Consider the following 18,938-nt stretch of genomic DNA (forward strand, 5'->3'; position numbering starts at 1 on the left):
TGAGAATATTAAGGTAATATATAAAAAACTTAGCCTAGCTCCTAAACCTTAATAGTTATTCAATAAATGGTGACTATTATTCTAGAGATTAAATAATTTGCAACAGGGATTCATTTATATCGAATTGGATTTGTAATAAATTAGAGTGTAATGTCTTTGAGATAAGCACATTTGTATTCCTAATTCCTCATTTTTTAAAAATAATTCAGAGGCAAAGGAGCATCCAGTATCCATATTGTCTGCACCTGATGAAAATATATACAGGGATATATTATAATCAATCATCTATGGAAGAAGATATGTTTATTATTATCTAGTCAGAAATTATAGTTAAAAATCTTAATAGCACATTCCTTTAAGCAGAACAAGAGGACAACAGTTAGAGAAAATTTATGAGAAACCTGAAAAGATCAAAGTGCCTTATTTATTAGGTTTTTTTAAGATTTATTTTTTATTTTTTTCTATCCCCTTCTTCCCACCGCCCCCCCCCCCCCAGTTGTCTGTTCTCTGTGTCTATTTGCTGTGTGTTCTGTGTCCACTTGCATTCTTGTCCGTGGCACCAGGAAGCAGTGTCTCTTTTCATTGTGTCACCTTGCTGTGTCAGCTCTCTGTGTGCATGGTGCCACTACTGGGTAGGCTGTGTTTTTTTTGCGTGGGGCAGCTTTCCTTGCGGGGCTCACTCCTTGCACATGGGGCACGGCACTTCTACTCCTTGTACACATCAGCCCTGCACATGGGCCAGCTCAACAAATGGGTCAGGAGGCCCTGGGTTTGAACCCTGAACCTCCTATATGGTAGGCGGATTCTCTATCAGTTGAGCCAAATCTGCTTCCCCAAAGCACTTTATTTAAATGGGTTGAAAAGCTGATTAAAAAACATAAAAAGCAGAAAATGAACATAATAATTCTTAGATCAATCTACCTGACAAATGCACTGAAATATGCTATTTTTCATGGATTTTTTTCAACTTAAACAAATTTTGATTAAAATAGTCTCTAAAATCAATCTACTACAAAAATTAATTTTTTTGTAGTCATGTTGCTATTCAATACAAATTTTTGCATTTGGGTTTAGGGTTGTTATTTTAAAGAGTCATATTTAAGCATAATATGTGAATTTACAAAAATAATCATATATGTGCTTGGCATATATTTTGAATATAGAACTGACCCTTTGTAATATGCTCAGAGTGAACTTTTACCTTTTTTTCTTTAAATTAGTTCATGTGCTTTACTGAAGTGGAAAAAAATCACCTTTCTTTGTTCAATCTTATATTTTCAGTTGAATACTAAATTGCTTGACCTTTTGTAACATTCATCCATGCCTGTAAGACATTGTCAAAAAAGCTGAATAAAGTTAATATGATGATTAAGATTATTGAGCATTGGGGAAACTGCGTTGCTTTCAAGGAACATCTTTAATAATTCTGAAAGCAGGACACTTCAGCCATCCAGTAACATGAGTCCCTAATCCTTTCTGTTTCAAGAGATAACCATTTATTTCCATTTCCAAATGAGTCCATCTCTTCACATGGTCTGAGTTCAGAAGGGGTGGAATCTGATAACTAGATGAGGCGTGAGCATTCTTTGATCCTTTAGCAAACTTAGCAGTCCTCCCAGGACATCAGCAGCTTCAGTGGTCATGGGAGCAATCACCAGAGACTTGGAGAGAGGACTGAATAATAACTGACAGGAATATAAATGAAAGCCTTTGACTAAGCCGTACTCTGAAAGAGGGATAAATGTACTTGCACACAAGTATACACACACAGGAAAGAACTTAGAAAAACGTCACCTGTTGCTAAATTTTACAAACACAAAGAGGAGGAAGTCAAAACTCTATGAAAAATAAATTATATTAATTTAAGTTATTATTCTACTAAATGGCCAGTCTCTTGGCTTGTTTTGCAACTGTTTGTGAGAATCTTTAATGTGTCTTTTCCAAGAATAACAAATATTACTCCTCAGATTCTCATACAAGCATTACAGATTCTTAAACCACAAATATCAGCCTAAGAGGAGAAAAAGAACTAGAAAGATGGATAGCATACTAATATGAAAAGGGTAGCAAAAAGGAAAAAAGCAAGAACAGCTCCAGTGATAGACCAATCTGACAGATCCATGCTCTGCAAATTTAGCATTAGAAGGCTGGCTGACACCAATTGACCAATAAAAGCAATAAATCATTTTGTATTTGAAGAGCATTTTAGACATTTTCTATGTATTTTTAAATAGTTACCTCAAATAAAGGAGCTGAAGTTTTAAATAACTTGATCAAAAATATTAATGAATATGAATGGCCTAGAACCTAGATTCCTAAATCCTAGCCCACAGTTCTTTCCAATAACAAGACTGCTTTCAGAAGAAAGACTTCAAGTAGGAATTATATATATCAGTATCTATATATTTAACTCATAAATTCTATATTATGAAAGATTTCACATATCATTTAGCCTATGGATCCTAAACTTTTCCAAATGAGGACCTTTTTTAAACATGTAAAACATTTTGCCAAATCCAACATGACTGCAACTGGACTTTTCGATCCTAGTGATTGTGGAAGTGTAAAGAACATGTGAATTGAAGACCTCCATGAAATTATTCCAAGGTTTATAATTTGGAAACTACTATTTTAGTCCAGCACTCTCATTTTACAAAGAGGTATCCAAAACCCAGGGAAATTAAGTGAATCACCCAAGGACATAAAGCAAGTTATTCAGAAAACCAAGGGTATTACTACTCCTTGCTGCTTTCCACTCCTCTCTCATTTGGGAACAATTTCTTTCTTGTTTCCCTTTTAGCATATTGTGGTTGTAGTTATCATGAGATTTTAATTCTATTTTGAGTGCTTGGTTGACTTGGCAACGCTATTTTCCATACTGCCTCTAGTTCATTTGAGTAGAGATTCCAGTGATTTCTCTGTTTTCAGCTACTGATTGATAGAGAGCCAACAAACTTGAAGAGATTCAAGTAAAGACAAATTCATTAAGTACAGAGATGACTAAATAAAATTACTAGGAAAAATAAATTTAGGATGCTTATTTTACCACCATTCCTATAATGAATTAAATGTAGCTTCAAATAACTCCATTTTTTCCTTTGCATGTTAGGAAAATTTGTTTTATAAGGTCTTTCAACTGTGGAAAGAAAAATAAATGCTATCCATGTTCCCTAAATCATTGGGGTTCCCTGGTATCTAGGAGTTTTTTCAAAATTCTGTCCATGATTATCTCACTTTAAATGAAGAATATACACTAATTATTAATTTTTTGCAACATGCTATCATGTCACCTTTATTTACTCTCTTTCCTTTACCTAAATTTCTCTTTCCTTTTAAGATCCATTTTTCTTACTTCTTTTCCTAAACTTATACATTTTTCTTTGTTACTGCCATTGATACTCTAAACAACAAAATGCATACTATGATCTTAGTCATCCTGAGGATACAGAAAGCAGGCAGCTGACACCCCACCTCACACCAAGCCACCAGACTTCAGACCCAACCTACTGGATTCCTTTCCCAAAATCTTTATGCTATTCCCTTTGGAAGTCCTCTTTCATAATAAATAATTCTTTAAATATATTCATATCCTCTGCAATGAAAGTTCCTTCTTGTTAAAAATTCACAGTAATTCGTTGTTGCATTTCCACGTCCAGGCAATAGTCAGTATTCCAGCCAAGCCTATGTTAAGGCAATGTTGTGTTTACCTTTACAATGAGCTTACAGTGTGGAAAGAGACTGCTTGTCACTTTTATTCTAGCTTATACAGTTTTAGTTTGCTAAATGCTGCCAAAGCAATATGTCAGAAATTATCTGATTTATTATTAGGTTAAAAGCTTATTGTTCTAGTGAACTTGTCCAAATCAAGGCATTATCAGAGTTGCTTTCTCTATGTGAGTGATCAGACCCATAGCAGTGTCTCTTCCAGACTTCCTTGACTTCAGCTTCAGGCTGCTTTGTCTGTGACTTTTCTCTCTTCTGGTTTCATTATTTTAAACTTCTAGAGTCTTCTCTCTGTCTCTGCAGCTTTTTTTTGGCATCTGTGACTTTTTTTCCCTATGTTTATAAAGGACTCCAATAAAAGGATTAAGACCCACTCTGGGCCATGCCCTACTAAAGTAATCTAATCAAAAGAAAGTCCCTTAACTGAATCTAATCAAAAGGTCCCATCTACATTTGGTTTACATGCACAGGAATGGATTACCTTTAAGAATAGGGTTTTCTGGGGTCCCCAAAAGACTCAAATGGCCACATTTGCTAACACGTGATTTTCTGAACCTGTGGCTATAGATTTCATGCATTTTTACATGACCTTATCCAACAAATACAAAAAATTAAGCTAAAGAAGATGCCTAATGTAGAGATTTTTTTCCTTTTTTTAACAATGAAAAATTATTTTATTTTATTTTTCTTATTTTGTTAGTTTGGAGGGTTTTTTTTTTCTTTTTTCTTTTCTTTTAAATGTTACATTAAAAAAATATGAGGTCCCCATATACCCCCCGTCCCCCTCACCCCACTCTTCCCACATCAGCAAACTCTTCCATCATTGTGGCACATTCACTGCACCTGGTGAACACATTTTGGAGCACTGCTGCACCACATGGACAGAGGTCTACATTGTAGTCTGCACTCTCCCCCTTTTATTTTCTTCATTCCTTCTTTTGTCCTTCTTCTTTCCATCCTCTTTATCTCTCACTCTCTCTATCTCTCTGTCTGTCTCTCTCTTTCTCACTCTCTCTTATAAATATCAAGATAGGACATTTTAAAGCCCAGTCTTAGAATTGTAATTTCTAGCTAAAAGGAATTCTGTAAATAATCTATTTTAATAACTCCTAAGATCCATCAAAATTAAACAAATTACACAAGATCTTATAAATGGAGGCATGTACTTTAATTGAATACTTGTTTTTCCTACTCCTTCTTATTTTATAGCACTGAAACCAATGAACTCTATATTCATATCTAGAAAAGTATATTCTAAAGTCTTGGGCGTCTTCACAGTGCAATGAGTGGTATGAATTCTCCAGAAAACAGAACTTTTCAGCTTCCACCCATGAGCAAGTGGTACAGGCCAATGCACAGAACAAAACCAGTAATACTATTCCATCTGAGGGGAAAGGAGGAGAGAAAGAAAACATGGTAGCCAAAATAGAAAGTGATAGAAAATTAAGAGAAGATAGACCATAATTATGACCTAAGTAAAAATCAAGATAAAAATGTGGTATACCTCCAAAATTGTCATTTGTAAAATTTGTTGTCTCCTAATGTAAAACACATGTGTTTTCCTAGGAGGTGCACTTAAAAATCACTAGTAACGGGAAGCAGATTTGGCTCAATGGATAGAGCGTCCGCCTACCGGCCCATGCACAGTGCTGATGAACACAAGGAGTGCTGTGTCACACAGCGGTGTCCCCCATGTAGGGGAACCCCACTCACGAGGAATGCACCCTGTAAGGAGAGCCACCGTGTGTGAAAAAAGTGCAGCCTGCCCAGGAGTGGCACCACACACACAGAAAGCTGACACAGTAAGATGACACAACAAAAAGAGATACAGATTCCCAGTGCTACTGACAAGAATACAAGCAGACACAGAAGAACACACAGCAAATGGACACAGAGAGCAGACAACTGGGGAGGGGGGAGAAAAGGAAAGAAAGAAATAAAAAATAAGTCTTCAAAAAAAAATCACTAGTAACACCCAAAACAAATATTTCTAATCTATCAAAAATATTATGGTTTATATAACACTAAGATATTTGTTTTTCAAAATATCAGAGATTCGTGAAGAGTTTGCGGCAACTTAAAAATATTGTTGTTTCCTGAAGTCTATTAAATCAATTAATGTAGATTTTTTGGTATGTGGAATTTTGGAAAGGCAGCTATCATAATATCTGAGCAAAGGATAGAATCAAGGCTGCCACCCAAACTACAACTCAAATATTGCGTGTGTGTGTGTGTGCGTGTGTGTTGAAGTTTGGATTTAGCATTTTGTTTTTACACATATAATGCACATTGTCACTGTGATGAATAATTCATCAAATGATTACTGGTGTGTTTGTGTATGCATGTTTAATGTGGAATGCCATGATCTATTTTTAGAGGCCCCTACCTTAAACTCACAGTGCTTCTGAATTTGATTTACAGAAATACAATAAAATGCCATTATCCCTTGATGTGATAATCCATAGTTTTAATCACTTCTATATCTTCAGTTTCCTTCATTAGTCTTAGAGCCAAATATTATACCTAAAATTTAATTTTAACCATTTATATTTCATGTTCAGTCTTTTCACCTATAGAAATTGTCATCCTGACTTAAGTCATATGTGAGAATTGCTCGTAACCTCTGCCAACTGAGTATCTGCTCAATAAGCTGTTGTTAGCAACCCTCCTGAACTGCAACATTGAGTCTCTTAATGATTTTTTAAAGAGAAAAGAGGCAGGTCATAAAGTGGCTCTAGAAATAGCTATATAATTAAGTAACATCTAATATAAAAGGTTTTTGAGGAATCTGACTACATGCTGGTTATGACAATAAGGATGCATGACAGAAAGCATCTGTTTTTATTTTCTTTGATAACACCAACATTTTGGAGGCAATTAAATAATGTGTGGAGTTCTTTTTGATTCATAGTAATGCTATGACTGGAATCATAAGCATGGAGCAAGTATCACTTGGCATTGGTCGAAAAACCTTAGGCTAGTGAACCATTGGCTTTGTACGAGCTCTTTCACATTCTTCCTAAGGGAAATCTAAACGTGTGAATTTATTTCTGCAGAAAACCAAAGGATATGCTGCACTTATCTGCCTAAATCTTGGCATCTGCTTAAAACATGATAAAACTTTTAAAATAAAACAGATATTAAATATATTTTCTCCTCCAGCACAGGATTTTTAATGGAGAAGATATTTTCATTGTTATAATAAAATTACTATAATGCAAGATAACATTTTATTTTCTATCTTACCCATTAGGAAGGGGAAAATATTCTAACACACAAGAACAAAAATAAAATCCTACCTTCCAATTTTATCTAATAAAAATACAGTCATAATTAACTTATCATCCCTTTTGAAATACCAGATGTCTTTAATTCTGCATGTTAATGTATTTCAGGATACAATTACATACATACAAAATTATATTATTCGCTTGACTTGACAACACTAATAAAGATCTGTTGGAACATTTTAGAAACTTCCCATTAAAAAATAAAAAAAACTCTTTGCACACTGCCCAAGGAATCAAGTAAGTCTACAATTTATCTTACATGCCAGGTGGTGCTCTGCTAGGTCCATGCCCATGAGAGTATAAGCATTAAACATCTTTCCATTGGCTAAAGGAGAGAATGCCAAATAGATGATTGAAAACAGGGTATTGAGAAAACTTGACAATCCTACTTTTAATATCTTTAACTATGAATAGCAACCTCACAAATTAAGTACATAATTTAAGTCACATTGTTTGTTTATTTAAATGTTATTAATATTTCATTATCCAAGTCAGAACTTAATCTTCCAAAAGGTCCATCATTTTCTAATAAATTAGCAATTGATTAAATTCCAGTTAACATTTTCAAATTATGTTTAAAGGAGAGACTCTGAGCACTCCTGCCTCACAGGGGAACCTTACCTGGCAACAGAAATTGTCATAAAAAGAGAATAAATCTTAAGGCTCCATAAAATAGAGTTGTTTTATATAAATAAAAAGCATCATAAGACAAATAGAATCACTAAGAATTAGCTTGGGTGTTGTTGTTTTTTTTCCATTTGTATTTTAACATCACCTTCAAAAATAGTATTTGCTTTTTCTTTAAAAAAAAAAAAGTCAGGTCTTTGAAATTTCCAGATAGGAAATACAGAATTCTCATATTAATAATAACAATAATATACTTTAATTTCTCTTTTATTATAAACAACTGAAATTTTCAGGTAAACTTTAGTGATGTTATAATTGGCTTAACTTGTAATGGGTTCTATTCATTTGGTCTAAAGAAAAATTAGGTACATTATGTATGTCAATTCATAAATCTTCAAGGTAATTCCCTTCAGGTACTACATTTGCAAATCTGTTCTATTAAATTAATGAAAATTGATTGCTAAAAGGCAAATTAATATAGAAAATAAGAAAACCAAATAATATCTGACATTATAAAGGCCACTCATAAACCCATTACTATCAATGTCCTTGCAAATTGAGGTTATTGACATAAAATATTAAACTTTTAAAATAATTATAGCTTATGCTTTTATTTTTTTCTCCATTATTCCCTCTTTCCATCTCATACATCATTCACCCAAAGAATTTGATATTCTCACATCTCCAGCAACCCTAATTTACACAGGAGTGCCATCCAGTAAATTGTGCAGGTGGTAATGGTAAACATGAGCTTGGGGTGGGGAAGGGTGGCTGCTGGGCTGGAAGTGGAGAACATTTCCACTTAGGGCAGGTACAGCAAACCCAACAGCTGACAGTCAAGTACATACCAAAATCACATTAACTCAATTGGCTCTGTTAATAAAATATTACTGGAACCAATGCTTTCTAATGGCAATATAATTCAAGTTGCTAGTTAACTTACAAAACTATCAATTTTTAAAAAGTCTAGATCAAACATGGACTGAATTATTTTATTTTACAAACAAGGGCCAAGTTATTTTAATCGGTCAAAGATAGTAAAAAGAAAAGGGGGTGGTCGTGGACAAAGAGGCTATAGTCCAACATAACAGACATCAAGTTTCAGCTGGAGTTTATTTCAGGGGAAGTCATAAACTTAAAAGCTCATCAAAGGTAGTTTTATGGGAAAAACAAGGACAGGAATTTAGTTTTGCGTTACAAATGCAGATGCTGAAACACAATAACATGTATGAATATCAAGCTGAGAAGAAAGTGTATAGAATTTAATATTGATGTTTACTATCTAACATGGTGCTTCAGAACAAATAAATAAGTCACTCAATGTTGGTTGTGAGTTGGCAATTTTAAAACTAAAGACCAAACTGGAAAACTTTCACAATTTCCCTTTCTTTTCTGTTGTACTAAACAGATAGAGAAGCGAATGTAATTCAGGAGAGAATGGAGTAATAAAACAGGAGGTATGTTTGTTGATTTCTCAGGCAAACATCCATAATTGGAAAAAGGTATTTATAAGAAGCCACTTCCCATTCTAATATCAATAACTTACTTCAATTGGATGGCCAACACTCATTCCACAGGACTACTGACACCTGGTCCAAACACATCTGCCCTTCCTGAGGTTTATAGGGGCCTGACAGATTGTGCAAGCCAATGTTTTATGGCAGTAATTCCTTCTTTTTTGGTTGTTAACAACAGGATGTGTAAGATTAGTCACAAAATTCTCGTCCCCAAGCTCTGCAATTGAGTAGTAACTTCACTGTTGGCTTTTCAACTTGATAGCAGTTAACTAGGTATTGTGAAAATATTATGGTTTCACTTTCTAGATTTACATAGGAAGTTAACGCAATTGCATCTTTGCAAATTAAGAAGTCTATATTCTGCATTTGTTTTCTTTTTGTTTCATATTCTCTGCTGGTGGTAAATAGCTATAATTAATTTAAGTATTTGAAATCCAACCCATTTATATTCAAGTTAGAGTTGTCTCAAAAGTTCCTTTCTCTTCCAAGTTTTGGAGGAAAGAGACGAAGTAAATTCAGAAAATTTAACTGCTGTGAAAACAGAATAAGTCAAATCATTATCACAAATGTCATCCAGAAAAAGGAGGGAAAGGGTTTTCTGTTACAGTCAAAGAATGAATCCTATTTTCATAGTGGTAGAGTTATTTCTAATTAATGAAAGAAACATGTTTATTCTTCTTGAACATGAGAGGTCAACTGAGACCATTGTTAGACTAGATGTACTTAATTGCTGATCCTTCGCATCCAAAAGTTAGTTGTATTACCATTCAAGAGAGACTTAATGACTCAGTAGTGAAGTTGAATAATTTTATTTGTCATATCAATGTACCTCAATTTTGGCAGTAACACAAGATATTTGCACTATCTAGTTTTAATCAGTCACCTTCTCCAGAGCCAAGAATATATACCATTCTCCATCTCCTGCTTCATATTTACATTGAAAATATGTCTGAAATTCCCCAAAGAAGGGGGTTTCTTCAAAGGGATGACCATATTTATGCATCTTTTATCCCTGCAATCTCATACTTGTGATTTGAAGATAGTTAGGTATCAAGAAAAGCATGTTTATTAAGCAAATCAAATTTGATTAAAAGTGGTACCGTAGTTTGCCTTTTATGGACCCCAGAAAATTATGTTCTTAAGTTGAATCATTCCTGTGTCTGCAAATGCAGTATACATAGGGGTCTTTTGATTAGATTCAATTAAGCAACTTTTGATTAGATCACTTAGGGTCTTTGATCAGACTATGTCAGTGAAGTGTGACCCAGGCTGGGTCTCCACCCTCTTGTTGGGTTTTATATAAACCAAGAACACACAAAGAGGGGAAAAAGAAAGACAAAGAGAAAGGGAGCTCTGTAATTTTGATTCAGTCATGTGAAAGAGAGGACTCCAGGTTCATATACAGCTGCATAAAGACAGAAAAGTGAGATGAGGCCCAGGAAGAGATGCCTGATCATCCACAGATAAGCTTGAGGAGAAGTAGAGAGAGACAAACAGACCCACCATTTTGCTTTGCCATGTGTCAGGATTCCAGGATCTGCTGGCAGTGGACCTTTGGGGAGAAAACATCTCTGATGATGCTTTATGTTAGACACTTTTGAAACCTTGGAATTATAAGTTTTTACCACAAATAAATCCCCTTTATAAAAACCAACTCATTTCTGGTAGTTTTGCATTGGCAGCCTTTAGCAAACTAAGACATGTGGTAAATTAGATCACTAAAAATAAATACGGCTAAAAATTTGAAAACCTCTACCATTATATTCTTTTTTTAAACAAATCCAATTTTATTATACATATTAATAAAGCATAAAATCCATCTAAAGTGTACAATCAATGCTATTTGGTATAATCACATAGTTGTGCATTTATCAATCACATTATCTTCTAATTGTGCAGTTTTGCATTGTTTGTATATATTGAACTTGGAAAAAAGAAGCACAAATCTAATCTTATAAAACTGCATTCACTATAAAAATCGTTAACAACTCTGCAAATCCATCTTCTTTACAAATTATTAAAAGCATATGAAAAACTTCTAATGGCAGTCAAGCTTAGGAATAAAAATAAGTAGAATAGTTTCATTGGTGTTTCTCTATATGTGAAAAGACACATGTCTTGAAAAATCCAGGGGGCGGCAGACTTGGCCCAGTGGTTAGGGCGTCCATCTGCCACATGGGAGGTCTGAGGTTCAAACCCCGGACCTCCTTGACCCGTGTGCAGCTGGCCCATGAGCAGTGCTGATGCACACAATGAGTGCTGTGCCACGAAGAGGGGTCCCTTGTGTAGGAGAGCCCCACGCGCAAGGAGTGTGCCCTGTAAAGAGAGCCACCCAGCACAAAAGAAAGTGCAGCCTGCCCAGGAATGGTGCTGCACACATGGAGAACTGACACAAGACGATGCAACAAAAAGAAACACAGTTTCCTGTGCTGCTGACAACAACAGAAGCAGACAAAGAAGATGCAGCAAATAGACCCAGAGAACAGACAACCAGTGTGGGGAGGGGAAGGGAAGAGAAATAAATAAATAAATAAATAAATAAATAAATAAATAAATAAATAAATAAATAAATCTTGACAAAAAAATCCATGCAGTTAACATATAATATCCTAACATGTGAATAGTCATTTCTCATGATTGAGGAATGACATTTATTCTTTATCTCTCTTTACTTTCTCAAAGCTGTTTATTTTAGACTGTTCCTTTTTTAAAAATTCACCTCTGAAGACCAAAGAGCATTATCCAAAGGCTATCCTAATTAAATGACTGTGGCGATATGATCATACTTATTCATCACACAAATTTTTCCAACATATGTATTGGTATTTAAACAGCATTAAATTTCAAATCAAGTATGTAGGCTATTCAAAAAGATTCTCTTGGAAATTATGCCTATAAAGGTGCTAAATATAGCTGAATTTACAAAAGGAAATTATGAAGGAAAAAATTAAGTTATTATACTATGCAACATTTTTGTGGAAAAAATTCAGGAAAAAAACAGTTTTAAGTATAATGGTGATGGAAAAGAATAGAAGGTACAGTTCTTGTTCTTAAGGAGATTATAATATAGTAGGGGAAGGGCATTTGGGTTGATTCCAACTTTTGGCGATAGTGAACAATGCCGCTATGAACATTGGTGTGCATATATCGGTTTGTGTCCTTGTTTTCAGTTCTGCTGGGTATATACCCAGCAGTGGTATTGCTGGGTCATATGGCAAATCTATGGTTAGTTTTTTGAGAAACCGCCAAACTGTCCGCCAGAATGGTTGGATTCTTCTGCATTCCCACCAGCAGTGGATGAGTGTTCCCATTCCTTCACATCCTCTCCAGCATTTGTATTCTTCTGTTTTTTTTCACAGCTGCCAATCTTATGGGAGTAAGGTGGTATCTCATTGTAGTTTTGATTTGCATTTCCCTGATAGCTAGAGATTTGGAGCATTTTTTCATGTGCTTTTTAGCCATTTGTATTTCTTCTTTGGAGAAGTGTCTGTTTAAATCTTTTTCCCATTTTTTAAATGGGTTGTTTATCTTTTTAAGACATATGAGTTCTTTATATATGCAAGTTGTAAGTCTCTTATCAGATATATGGTTGCCAAATATTTTCTCCCATTGTGTGGGTTCCCTTTTTACTTTCTTGACAAACTCCTTTGAGGTGCAGAAGGCTTTAATTTTGAGGAAGTCCCATTTATCTATTTGTTCTTTTGCTGCTCGTGCTTTTGGTGTGATACTCATGAAGCCATTTCCTATTACAAGGTCCTGTAGATGTTTCCCTATGCTGCTTTCCAATGTCTTTATGGTCTTGGCTCTTATATTTAGGTCTTTGATCCATCTTGAGTTGATCTTTGTATCAGGTGTGAGATGGTAATCCTCTTACATTCTTCTACATATGGCTATCCAGTTCTCCAGGCACCATTTGTTGAATAGGCCATTCTCTCCCAGTTGAGAGGGTTTGGTGGCTTTATCGAATATTATATGGCTATATATATGAGGTTCTATATCAGAACTTTCAATTCGATTCCATTGGTCTGTGTGTCTATCCTTATGCCAATACCATGCTGTTTTCACTACTGTAGCTTTGTAGTATGTTTTGAAGTCAGGTAGTGTGATTCTTCCAATTTCGTTTTTCTTTTTCAATATGTTTTTGGCTATTTGGGGCCTCTTTCCTTACCAAATAAATTTCCTAGTTTTTCTAGTTCCTTAAAGAAGGCTGTATTGATTTTTATTGGGATTGCATTGAATGTGTAGATCAGTTTTGGTAGGATAGACATCTTAATAATACTTAGTCTTCCTATCCATGAACAAGGAATATTCTTCCATTTAATTAGGTCTTCTTTGATTTCCTTGAACAGTCTTGTATAGTTCTCAGTGTATAAGTTTTTTTACATCTTTAGTTAAATTTATTCCTAAATATTTGATTTTTTTATTTACTATTGTAAATGGTATTTGTTTCTTGATTTCCTCCTGATCTTGCTCATTATTGGTGTACAGAAATGCTACAGATTTTTGCGCATTGATCTTATAACCTGTGACTTTACTAAACTCATTTATGAGTTCTAGAAGCTTTGTTGTAGATCTCTCAGGGTTTTTTATGTATAGGATCATGTCATCCGCAAATAATGAAATTTTGACTTCTTCCTTTCCAATTTGAATGCCTTTTATATCTGGTTCTTGCCTCAGTGCTCGAGCAAGTACTTCTAAGACAATGTTAAATAGAAGGGGAGACAATGGGCATCCTTGTCTTGTTCCTGACTTTAGAGGGAAGGATTTTAGGATTTCTCCATTGTAAACAATGTTGGCTGTAGGTTTTTCATATATACTCTTTATCATGTTCAAAAAATTTCCTTGTATTCCGATCTTTTGGAATGTTTTTATCAAGAAAAGGTGCTGTATTTTGTCAAATGCTTTTTCTGCATCTATAGATATAATCATGTGATTTTTTTTCCTTCAATCTGTTTATATGGTGTATTACATTGATTGATTTTCTTATGTTGAACCATCCTTGCATACCTGGAATGAATCCCACTTGGTCGTGGTGTATAATTCGTTTAATGTGTTGTTGACTACGATTAGCAAGTATTTTGTTAAGTATTTTTGTGTCTAGGTTCATTAGATAAATTGGTCTGTAATTTTCCTTTCTTGTGGTGTCTTTGTTTGGCTTTGGTACTAGGGTAATGTTGGCATCATAGAAGGAGTTCGGCAATGTTCCTTCTGTTTCGATGTTTTGAAATAGTTTCAGCAGGATTGGTGTTAGTTCTTTCCATAATGTTTTGTAGAATTCACCTGTGAAGCTGTCTGGCCCTGGACTCTTCTTAGTTGGGAGGTTTTTAATGACTGATTCTATCTCTTTACTTGTGATTGGTTTGTTAAGATCATCAATTTCTTCTTTCGTCAATATGGGCTACTTATGTGTTTCTAGGAATTCGTTCATTTCCTCTGAATTGTCATTTTTGTTGGAATATAGTTTTTCAAAGTATCCTCTTATGATAGTCTTTATTTCTGTGGGGTCAGTGGTGATATCTTCTTTCTCATTTCTTATTTTGTGTATTTGCATCTTCTCTCTTTTTTTCTTTGTTAGACACTTATAGAGTGGAAAGAAGATGGTTTCTATAGTCAGGTAGACCTGGGTTACAATGTGGGTTCCACCTTTTAATAGTCATGTGGCTACACCATTAACCTCTCTGAGCCCCAGGTTCATATCTGTAAACTGCTACCAAGTGATGGTTTTGTGGACTTAAGGGGCACATCAAAGAGGCTGGAGAGAGGGTCATTTCCTCTCCCCTTCTTCTGGGGATATGAGAGAAAAAAAGGCAAGTGCAGTAGAGGAGAGAGTCCTCGAAGGAAATCAGTATAAAAATAGTGCTAAATCAGCCAGCAGTTCATCAGCCTCTGTTTCTTTCTTTTATACAAAAAAGTATTTATTGATTGTCTACTATGCCCCCAATATAAAAGATGACAGTAATCCAGACATTTAAAGAACTATGAGAAGAAAGAAGGTGGAAACCTTAGGTGCAAAGACCCAGAGACAGAAATAGCTAATAAATTTAAGGATTAGGAAAGGGCTCCCCATGGCTACAATGTGGTCAGCAGGGAGAGTGGCATGAAAAGGCATCGTCAGCAGATACCTGTGATGATGTGGGGAGCCTAATACAGCTCCTTCTCTCACTGGACTGATCACTTCCTCAGATCAGAATGGCTTTATTTTCTGCAGAACTTCGTGATATGAATCTAGCTTTACTTCTGGATGATGCTGTCCCTATTGGCTATTTGTTACAGTGATCATTTTATTTCTTATTGTTGCTACAAAGATTCTGACTTAAGTGTATGTTGTAAATAAAAAACATGATCAAAATAAAAAAAATATAGTAGGGGATATAAATATGAAAATGTATAATACTAAATCATTAGAAACTAATAGCATAATATGTTTGGGAAAATATATGTTTACTTAGGGAATCTGAGTGAATAATCAATATGGACCAGATTTAATTAGAGAAAGTTTGTTCCAATGTTTTATGATTTCATGCACTTAGATTGTTAGAAAGAACTTAATTGTTCATTCTATTAGGAAAAATGCTATAAACAGAATTTCAGAGAAATAAATAGATAATACTTACAAGAAGAACCTTTCAAAAAATTTCCTAACTTTAATATACAAACAAAGATGGTACAGGAAAATGATGAGCATGAAAGAGGTTAGAAGTGAATGAAAAGTCTTAAATTCTGAGCACTAACGTTGCTTCCCAAGTAATAATAATTTTCATTTGATGAACACTTGCAATGAGACAGATGTGATGTTCAACATTTTATATGTTTTAGCATTTATCCTTTTACAACTGATGGATTGCATCTATTATCTCTGTTTTATAGATGAGGAAATTGTGCCATAAGAAAGAAAAGTGAAAGATCCTGGTTTAGTCTCCTAGGCTGCCAAAATGCAAATACTGTGAAATAGGTTGCTTTCACCTTGGGGATTTATTAGCTTGCAAATTTACAGTCCTGAGGCCATGAAATTGCCCAAATCTAGGCATCATGAAGACAAAACGTTCTTCCTAAAGAAGGGCTGCTGGGGATCTTGGCCTTCTCTGTTTCATGACAACCCAAAAGGCGGCATCTGCTGATCTCTCTCTTTACTTCTGGGTTTCCTTGTTTCCAGCTGCCATGGCCTTCTCTCTACTTTCTCTGTGTAATCATATCATTTATAAAGGACTCCAGTGAGAGGATTCAGACCCACCCTGGGCCACACCTTAACTAAAGTAACCTACTCATAAATTCCTCCTTACAATAGGTTTACACCCATAGGACTTAATTAACCTGAAGAACACACTTTTCTCTGGCCAATACAACTTCAAACCATCACAGGCCCCAAGTCACATTAGTTGGAGCACTTACTTCTCTGAAGCCAATGCCGTGCTCTCTATCTGCAGTCTTCACTAAGGTTTGGGAGTGTGAGTACTACTGGGGTACATGAAAATTTCCCATGGGATATGTGAGTATAAAGTGTTTTAAAGAAATCAATTTCCCAATCTTCAGTTTAAGTACTGCACTGTCCTAAAATGTATCAGACTAGAAATTGACCTGTGATAGGCATATCGCTTTTCAGAAAAACTCTCCTAGTGCTTTCTAGAAGAAAGGCATACCATCTTGAACCTTACCAGAGGGCACTGCCTCAGTGTAGACAACCCCGCAGAGTGCTAAAAAAAAAAGGAAAGTTCAAATTATCAGCATCAATGTGAGAAGTTACATTTCTGTAACATTGGAATATGATGCCTTCTGCTAGTTATGAATTTTACAATCTGACTACTCACAGTGTGGTCTTTGGATAGGCTCCATTGTATTCATGTGGGAGCTTGTTAGAAATGAAAAATCAACTGAATTTTAAGATCCCTAGGTGATTCCTATACATGTTAAAATTTGAGGAGCCCTGGTTACAATTTTTTTGTTGGTTTTCAAGAGACTAATCTAGCTGCCAGTTTATTATTACCTTTTAACATTAAAAGTTATTTTTGATCTTTGATCATTAAAGGATTTTATCATGCAGTTTAGAAGTCCAAATCATTAAAAAATTACATCTTTTGCAACGATTTAAATTTATGACTGTTTTAAGTGATTATCTTAAAATGTGAGAGGTCATAGAATGCTTCACAGTTGTTTTGTGACTACATATGCAAATATTTTAAAGATCACTATCTACACTGACTTTTTCTGTTGAAAATGAGCCACTTTAGAATGTACATAAGAAAAGTGATATCATGAGGATGATGTCTGGGAAAATCATCCTAGCAATAGAAGATGACCAGATATTCCATTTCAAGTGGAAACTAGTTAGACTAATGATTCTAAACCCATGTTCTCTGTATCATAAATGAATAGAATTTTTAAATACATAAACCTGGACCTCATATTTAGAATTCTGGAACTATTTCCCAACATCTTTATTTCTGAAAATAACTCAAAATATCACAATTGACAGTGGAGAATGTCAATATTTCCCTGGATTTCTTTCCGCTTGCATCTCGTATGTTTGAGAAGTGGCCCAGCATGATAGGGGCTTCTTTTTTAACCCTGAGTCTCTGTTTTGGTAAAATTCAATTAGAGTAGTGCTTTAGTTTCCTTGTTGCTAAAGCAAATACCATGCAATGGTACGACTTTAAAAAATGGCAATTTATTGGCTCACATTTTTGAGGACAGGACAAGTCTAAAAATTGGCAACGTTAATGAAATGCTTTTTTTCCGAAGACTTAAGCTGTGGGGTTTGCTGTTGGTGATTCTCTGTTCTTGACTCCTCTGTCACAAGGCAATGCACATGCGGCCTCTCCTGGCTTCTCAGTTTTCTTCTGGGTTCTATTGACTTTCAGTTTCTGGCTACTACCCCTGACTTTTTCTTTCTCTGACTTTCTCTATGAGTCCTTCAGTAATAGGATTAAGACCCACCCTGATTAACTCCTTAACTGAAGTTACTTCATCAAAAGACCCACGTTTAAGATTTCACACCCACAAGAATGGATTAAGTTTAAGAACCTGTTTTCTGGGATATAGAGATCTAAACCACCACCAGCAGATATCTATATTTCTACAAGGGCTACCCAACTGCCCTCTAGGAACTATAGATCTTTCCCTCTTAAAATATGCTAAATTTATTTTAACCTTCTCAAGTTGGTACACCTTCCTTCATCTGAAATTCAGTTAGGCAGTCTTTCCATCTGACCACTCAGTAGCCTTTTTGTTTAGAAACAGGTGGCAAGCACTACCCACTTATTATCTGTTGGATGAACCCTAACTATTCAAGAATCTAATAGGCTATAAAGTGAGGTGAATAAAAGGAACCCCCAAATTGGACATTTATCATGTGGTGAGGTTGAAAGGTAGGCATTTGAGGATTGCAGGATATGCGAACAGAAGTTGTCCTTGGTTACCTATAGGTAATAATTCTTTAGTGTCTTGTTTTATCTGCCTCTTGCCCTCCTCCCTTCCTTCTTTTCTCTCATTCCTTACTTTATTCCTTCTCTTCTCCCTTCATTCCTTTTTCTATTTATCCATTTATTATGGTGATTCATTAGTTTCCAACAAAAATTTCAAGTAGCCTATATTAAAAGGGAGAAGTCTTAATTTTATCCTATATCAGTGAAACCTAGTATTGTACTTTCCAGTAATGTCACTTGGAAAAAAAGACAATCAAGGATTCACAAAACAGTAATTAAGGTCTGGTATTTCTGACCTAAAACTATGAGTGCAAAGGAAGCATAGGGACAGAAAGGAAAGCACTGAAACCATTGACAATTAT

The sequence above is a fragment of the Dasypus novemcinctus genome, chromosome 1 (genome assembly GCF_030445035.2).
Source record: "Dasypus novemcinctus isolate mDasNov1 chromosome 1, mDasNov1.1.hap2, whole genome shotgun sequence".
Classification (NCBI taxonomy): domain Eukaryota; kingdom Metazoa; phylum Chordata; class Mammalia; order Cingulata; family Dasypodidae; genus Dasypus; species Dasypus novemcinctus.